The sequence below is a fragment of the Salvelinus sp. IW2-2015 genome, linkage group LG14 (assembly GCF_002910315.2).
Source record: "Salvelinus sp. IW2-2015 linkage group LG14, ASM291031v2, whole genome shotgun sequence".
NCBI lineage: Eukaryota > Metazoa > Chordata > Actinopteri > Salmoniformes > Salmonidae > Salvelinus > Salvelinus sp. IW2-2015.
Window position 1 is genome coordinate 51,065,544 of NC_036854.1, and position 6,000 is coordinate 51,071,543.

A 6,000-nucleotide genomic window follows, 5' to 3' on the forward strand; every position below is an offset into this window, starting at 1 on the left:
AGTTTAAGGTGAWACACAGMTTACATTACTCAAAAGTAAAACTGCATAAAATATTCCCGGACACCTCACCACTGTGTGAGAGGTGCAAGCAYGATGAGGGGATGTTGACCCACTTATTTTGGACATGMCCTAAGTTACATGCTTACTGGGCTCTCATTTTTMATTACTTATCTAATGCCTTTGATAAAGTTATAGCCCCAGACCCATTGATCGCTCTGTTTGGCACAGRTGATGGGAATAACCAGGAGGGGAAAGCTGTCTCTCTTTGTACTCTATTAGCCAAAAGGCTCATATTGCAATTTTGGAAATTGGAGACTGTACCTACCTTTGAAATGTGGTTACGGGATTTAGGGAATGTAATACACATGGGAAAGATTTGATACGATACCTCCAATAGAAGTCCAATGTTTTACAAAATATGGCAGCCGATACTGGATAAATGGTCTAGTCCCGCTTCATATGCAGTACATGTTGTACTCCACACAATATTTATTTTTGGCTTAACTACACTGCTTGTAATGACTATATGCTGTCTACTTATACATCTACCACCTAATAGGATTTTGTTTTATTTTGTGTATGTGTGAGTTAAGTTTTGTGGAGTGTGGTGTGAGGAAAATAACCTCACACTCAARGTCAACAAAACAAAGGAGATGATCGTGGACTTCAGGAAACAGCAGAGGGAGCACCCCCCTATRCACATCGACGGGACAGTAGTGGAGAAGGTGGAACGTTTTAAGTTCCTCGGCGTACACATCACGGACAAACTGAAATGGTCCACCCACACAGACAACGTGGTGAAGAAGGCACAACAGCGCCTCTTCAACCCCAGGAGGCTGAAGAAATTTGGCTTGTCACCTAAAACACTCACAAACTTTTACAGATGCACAATCGAGAACATCCTGTCGGGCTGTATCACCGCCTGGTACGGCAACTGCTCCGCCCACAACCATAAGGCTCTCCAGAGGGTAGTGAGGTCTGCACAACGCATCACCGGGGGAAAACTACCTGCCCTCCGGGATACCTACACCACCTGATGTCATAGGAAGGCCAAAAAGATCATCAAGGACAACAACCTCCCGAGCCACTGCCTTCACCCCGCTATCATCCAGAAGGCGAGGTCAGTACAGGTGCATCAAAGCAGGGACCGAGAGACTGAAAAACAGCTTCTATCTCAAGGCCATCAGACTGTTAAACAGCCATCAATAACATTGAGTGMCTGCTGCCAACATACTGACTCAAATCWCTAGCCACTTTAACAATTAAAAATGGGATGTAATAAATGTATCACTAGTCACTTTAAACAATGCCACTTTATATAATGTTTACATACCCTACATTACTCATCTCATATGTATATACTGTACACCATCTACTGTATCTTGCCTACACCGTTCAGCCATCGCTCACCCATATATTTATATGTACATATTCTTATCCATTCCTTTACACTTGTGTATATAAGGTAGTTGTTGTGAAATTGTTAGATTACTTGTTAGATATTACTGCATGGTCGGAATTAGAAGCACAAGCATTTCGCTACACTCGCATTAACATCTGCTAACCATGTGTATGTGACAAATAAATTTTGATTTGAAAATTTGATTTGAAAAATAACTATCTGAAAGCCAAGCCTCCAATCTGATAGGCTGCCACCTTCACAATATATTATTAAAAAGGTAAAAAATGTAACCCCTCCCATCACAAATAGTTTCAGGTTTGAACCTTTACACAGGGGTTCCTCGAAGACTCTTTTCAGAACTTGAAAGGTTCTGCCGGTGTGGCAACCCAAAAGGTTCTTGCCGGCACCTTTTGATGAATAGTTATTAAAGTGAGAGAGGCAGACTTTCCCTCCTCCAAGTTGTTGTGCGTCCCAAATGGCACCCTATTCCCTGTGTAGTGAACATAAAAAAGCAGGTCAAAAGCAGCACACTATATAGGGAATAGGGTGCCATTTCAGACGRAACTAGGCAGTGAGTCGCTATGGAGGGCTACATTTAACATAGTTGAATCAAGTTTTAATTGGATGTACATGAGGCAGTGAGGCTGAGGTCAGGGATGCCAACTGGTTTTAAGGCCCAAAAAGGTGACAAACATTTTTGGCACGGAAACACGGGAAAAATCTTTGTGAAGTGAAGGAAAATGTGCTTCTTTTCAGAGAATAACAAGGACATATAATACACATTTAAACATGGTGTCCTGAGGTRGGTGGGAGTTGGGCTCTTTGGTCTGGGTTTATGTTTTTATCATGATATGTACAGTATATAGAACAATTTTATGGTTCTTTATATATCCTTTATGGAGATGGTTCTATAAGGAACCTTTCTCAATCTAAAAGGTTCTTTGTAGATCTTTTTGAAGAACCATACAGGGTTTTTGATTCTGGTCAGCCATATTATATTGCTCAAATTCCATAGGTGTTATTATTGCGTTAATAAAATAGTTGAATCAAGTGAGATATCTCTGAAACATCTGGGGGTCCCTGAGGAGAGAATTGAGAACTACTGACTGCTTTAGTCAACCTTTCTCAGTTGACAAGGCCATACGTAAGTCGTTCACAAGACACTTCCACTGGCCGTAGTCATATACTGTAAGATATGTAGTGGCATAACGCAACACATTAGATACATTGGAATGACACAAATATTTGTGAAAGACAAACCACGCCCCAAAAATATTCTACATTTTGTGAKCTGTAAAGAACCATTGAAGACCTCCAGTGATGGCTCCACATACAGTAGAACCTTCACCCTTCTCAAAGAACCCGTGAGTAACAGTCATTTTTTTGTTGAACAATTTAGGAGCAGGCAAATATATTTTGGGAGCACAATGAAAGTAATTGACAAAAGGTTTTTGGAGTGTTCCATGCTCAATCAGGCACAATGTCACCTCAAATATGAACCTCTTAGGTGAAACAAAAATGTTCAGCTGCCTATTTAAGGGCGTGAGGTTACCACGGTAACAGGGCACTCACACATCTGTGAATAATCCATAGAATGAAGAATTACAATACTAGAATGGYCATTTTTTATGATGGGATTAAGGTCAGCCATTTTGGTCAGAGGGTTAGTTGGTCAATGATTTGCCAGTACTGTAGTAAGATATTGTATAAAACAATGAATTTGAAGAATTTATCTGCACTGTATGTTTGTTAGCTAGCTAGCTAGCTAGCCAGACAGTTTCAAATTAACTGCCAAAATTCCAGTTAAACAATGCKGTCAATCCACAGGCTGAAAAGGCAAGTACTGATTTTATATCATATAATAGCATTCACAGCTTTCAATCATTTTTATWATTTTTACATTCATGGTCTGTTTACATATATTTTAGATTATACAGAAAATTGGCTGAAAACCTGTAAAAACTGTATTTATAATTATATGACAATTTAAGTTGACTAATTCTATTACACAATTTCTATTATATCGCATGCCTAACTTTTATTTTCCTGCGTAAGTAAAATCAGGATTATGCCTCTACTGCCATTCATCCCAGTTAAATGGCACCCTATTCCCTATCAGTGTCTGTGTCCTTCTATAAAAAAAATGCTGGGTTAAAAACAACCCAGTGCTGGGTATATAGTGGACAGAACACATGTTGGGTTATTTTGACCCAGGCATTTTTTTTTTTTTTGAAGACTGGAGGCGTGGCTTAGTAGGGGATAGTTATTTTTGGTCACACGTGAGAGTAAATGTCACTATATTTCATCTGTTCTGTCTGGCTGTCTCTACACTTGACATTTACATGTGACTTCTGCTTTCAGAATACAAAGATCGCATAGAAAAGACAGGTCTAGACACACAAAAGCTGCATGGTGGTCGGATTGTGTTCAGATCTGGCTGACCACTTCAGGAGGTGGTCAGTGACGCATTGTGTGTGGATTTCTCCTCAGTTTGGAAGTAATCAGGCTTTCGTAAGCGCATACAGTGGGCGTCGTCATCAGCACTCTGCCCACAAGTTTCCAAGAAAACTTGTGTTTTGGGAGCGAGAGGCACCTTTTACAATAAACATTGGAGGAAATACATTCCTAGCGTGTGAGGAACTTGTTTGCTAGCTTCATAAATGCTAGCCAGCTAGCTTACTTAAATAAAGTGGTGATCCTAACTGACCTAAGACAGGGAATTTTTACTGGGATTACATGTCAGGAATTGTGAAAAACTGAGTTTAAATGTATTTGGCTAAGGTGTATGTAAACTTCCGAATTCAACTGTACATGGCGGCAGGTTTCCTGGTGGGTAAGAGCCTTGGGCCAGTAACCAAAAGGTTGCTGGATCAAATCCCAGAGCTGACAAAAATCTGTCATTCTCTCCCTGAGCAAGGCAGTTAAACCACTGTTCCCTGGGCACCAATGACGTGGCTGTTGATTAAGGCAGCCCCCCACACCTCTCTCATTCAGCGGGGTTGGGTTAAATGCGGAAGACACATTTCAGTTGAATGCATTCAGATGTATAACTGACTAGGTATCCCCCTTTCCCTTAAATGTGTTCACATTGTGGCCGGGTTCCCTTTTCCCGCACTATATTCAAATGCCTGTATGCATTCTGCTGCGAATGGCTAAATCTGACAACACAACAACAACTTGTTGGCTGTAGTTAACTACCCAGCTAACCTCTGTAACTGCCAGCAAGCAAGCTAGCTAGCTAAGCAGGTTGCATAATTTCATTTTTTAAAGAATGTGAAATGTCAAATAATAGTAAAGAAAATTATTTATTTAAGCTTTTATTTCTTTCATCAATTCCCAGTGGGTCAGAAGTTTACATACACTCAATTAGTATTTGGTAGCATTGCCTTTAAATTGGTTAACTTGGGTCAAATGTTTCAGGTAGCCTTCCACAAGCTTCCCACAATAAGTTGGGTGAATTTTGGCCCATTCCTCCTGACAGAGTGGTGTAAATGAGTCAGGTTTGTAGGCCTCCTTGCTCAAACATGCTTTTTCAGTTCTGCCCACACATTTTCTATAGGATTGAGGTCAGGGCTTTGTGATGGCCACTCCAATACCTTGACTTTGTTGTCCTTAAGCCATTTTTCCACAACTTGGAAGTATGCTTGGGTCATTGTCCATTTAGAACCATTTGCGACCAAGCTTTAACTTCCTGATTGATGTCTTGAGATGTTGCTTCAATATATCAACAGAAATTTTCCCGCCTCATGATGCCATCTATTTTGTGAAGTGCACCAGTCCCTCCTGCCAGCAAACACCCCACAACATGATGCTGCCACCCCGTGCTTCACAGTTGGGATGGTGTTCTTCTGCTTGCAAGCGTCCCCCTTTTTCCCCAAACGTAACGATGGTCATTATGGCCAAACAGTTCTATTTTTGTTTCATCAGACCAGAGGACATTTCTCTCCAAAAAGTACGATCTTTGTCCCATGTGCAGTTGCAAACCGTAGTCTGGCTTTTATGGGGTTTTGGAGCAGTGGCATCTTCCTTGCTGAGCGGCCTTTCAGGTTATGTCGATATTGGACTCGTTTTACTGTGGATATAGATACTTTTGTACCCGTTTCCTCCAGCATTCTCACAAGGTCCTTTGCTGTTGTTCTGGGATTGATTTGCACTTTTCGCACCAAAGTACATTCATCTCTAGGAGACAGAATGCGTCTCCTTCCTGAGCGGTATGAGGCTGCGTGGTCCCATGGTGTTTATACTTGGCGTATTGTTTGACAGATGAACGTGGTATCTTCAGGCGTTGCGAAATTGCTCCAAGGATGAACCAGACTTGTGGAGGTCTACAATTTTTTTTCTGAGGTCTTGGCTGATTTTTTTGATTATCCCATGATGTCAAGCAAAGAGGCAACTGAGTTTGAAGGTAGGCCTTGAAATACATCCCAGGTACACCTCCAATTGACTCAAATGATGTCAATTAGCCTATCAGAAGCTTCTAAAGCCATGACATCCTTTCCTTCTGGAATTTTCCAAGCTGTAAGGCACAGTCAACTTAGTATATGTAAACTTCTGACCCACTGGAATTGTGATACGGTGAATTATAAGTTAAATAATCG

At 41.0% G+C, this 6,000-nt stretch overlaps 1 protein-coding gene across 1 annotated transcript in view; it reads right to left on the reverse strand.

The window, feature by feature from the left end:
- The window catches only part of LOC111973179 (plexin domain-containing protein 2-like), a 199,547-nt gene that overhangs the window by 101,663 nt on the left and 91,884 nt on the right, over positions 1–6,000 (reverse strand). The window lies entirely within an intron of this gene.